General features: G+C 29.2%; 1 pseudogene; it reads right to left on the bottom strand.

The window, feature by feature from the left end:
• Positions 1-255: 255 nt before the first annotated feature.
• On the bottom strand, positions 256-1,879 carry LOC126765149 (uncharacterized; annotated as a pseudogene).
• Between the last annotated feature and the right edge of the window lie 450 nt (positions 1,880-2,329).

Below are 2,329 nucleotides of genomic sequence, written 5' to 3'. Positions count from 1 at the left end.
ATTCTTTTAAATAAAATTCAGTTCTTTTTTATTATTTCGCTTTATTTAATAATAAAATCAAAATAATCAAATATTTACTTAAGCTAATAATTTGCCTATTATTATTACATTCGACAGAAAAATAATACAAATTAAGTTTGTTTCAGTATAAAAATTATAATGCTAAAAATTCATATTTATAAAAGTAAAATTAGAAACTTCAACTTAGAACTATGTAGTATGTACACCTTAGTACTAATATATACCACTTAAAACTAATATGTGCAACTTAAAACTAATTTGTACAACTTAAAACTAATATTTGTACAACTCAGAACTAATATTTACAACTTAAAACTAATATATATAAGTTATAATAAGAAAACTTACATTAATTTTGCCTTAAGTTTATGCTTTTTTTTGCTTAAAACGATTGTGACTTAAGTCCACAAATCTCCAGAGCTCCCCACAGATAGTGTTTTTTTTCCTTGTCAGGAAATATATCTAAAATGAAACGGTATAAGTTAAGGCATTCAAATATATATCAGTAAAAAAACGTACCAAAAACTAACCCTAAGACCTTTAGCATTGGTAGGGATCCCTTCTCCTTCCGCCCCTCTAAATTGTAGTGGTACATTAGATCGTCAGAAAGCATAGTACGCCGTCCACACTGCCTTTTGCGCCCTTTGACTTCAATATTAGCCGCATCTGTAAAAAAAATATAGTAAATTATATTACAATCGCATAATATTTAAAAACGAAATATTTACCATAGCATCCGTGCTTTCCTTTTGTGAAAGTTTGTCTTCCACGAAGCGCACGTGCTCTTCCGATGACATAGGCAGTTTCGAAGCGAGCTCCACGTAATGCTCGTCCTCCAAGTCACCGGTGATGCGGCTAATTGAATGATGCGTCTTTGCCGCTATGACGCGGCATTCGCGCAATAATTTGCTTTGCGCCTGCCCGAGGTGCTTTTCTGGCATCTAGAAAATTAAATTATAAAAATTAGCTTCTGTTTTAATTTGGTAATGTAATACTGCGTTACTTACTTTGTCTGTTAGGGACTTTTTAATGGCAGTGAATCGAGTCTCAATGGCATCCAGCTTCTGGATTATATCTGAAAAACATAAATGTATTTTTATAAAGCAAATACTAATACATTTATATAATAATACATTATACCTGCATTGCCGCCAGAAGATGGTGACGGTACCACAACTTGTGATGGTTATACTCGAGGAGCGCAAACGAGGTTGGAAGATATTTTTTTAAAAACTTTATCTGTAAAAAAATATTATTAAAAAATGAAAAATATTTATGTTCAATGCAACCTCTATGGGGGCTCAACGTTTGTTAGCATTCCACTTCGGAATCCATTTCTTCCACGAGGTCATCGAAATTCATTATATGAAAAATCATAAAAAAGGTGATGATTAATGATATTTTAATTTTAATTTAATTTTTAAAATCATGCTTCGGAGCAGAAATGCGTATATGTATATTCGAACTATGTTCACTTTTATTCATTATGAAACACTAATGTTGTTTTTATTTTAAACAAATTTAGATATTCTGCAAACGAACAGATATCTTAAACGAACAAGTGAACATTTTTAGTTATAGAGGAGGTTCTTCAGTTCAAGAGTATATATACTTATACTTGCGGGAATATTCGAGGTATTTGCGTTTAAAGCTGAAAATTACCACTATTCGAAGAACTTATTTTTCGATTTAAAATTAATTTTACACTTATATTTCGCATTTTTATGTCCACTAACGCTTCACTAATTCGTGTGAATTTTTTTTTAATATTAACTTATTGTTCAATTATATTTATTTAACATCAACTAAAGGATTGTACTAGTGATCTGAAGAACCTCCTCTATCTGACCATACCCATTTTATTCCCGAAATCCTGGGACGGTATTCTAAATTCTACACAATTATAATTGTAAAAGCACAATTCGTTTCAATTTAGATTTTAAAATTTTAACATTTACATATATGTATACATATGTAGATATAACGGACAAATTACATATTCCACAAAAATTCACTATCTATAACAACTATTTGAATTAAATATGCACTATTTAATTTTAATAATTTAAAACTTACTCTCTTATTTGTTTGTTATACGCAATAGATTTGAATTTTCCAAATGGTCCAAATGATTTCTGTAATATTAAAATTTTTAATTATACACACAACATTCAATTCACAATGCTTACCTTTTTCTCCTTCTTAAGCTTTTTTCTTTTCTCTATAATATATAAAAGAAATTAATAATATACATATATTCCACATGTCTTCGTCTTTCCTATTCTATCAAGTTAACACTATAATATGT

Source organism: Bactrocera neohumeralis, unplaced genomic scaffold, assembly GCF_024586455.1.
Source record: "Bactrocera neohumeralis isolate Rockhampton unplaced genomic scaffold, APGP_CSIRO_Bneo_wtdbg2-racon-allhic-juicebox.fasta_v2 cluster10, whole genome shotgun sequence".
NCBI lineage: Eukaryota > Metazoa > Arthropoda > Insecta > Diptera > Tephritidae > Bactrocera > Bactrocera neohumeralis.
The sequence above is the reverse complement of the archived record's forward strand: the minus strand, read 5'-3'. Positions and strand labels throughout refer to the sequence as shown.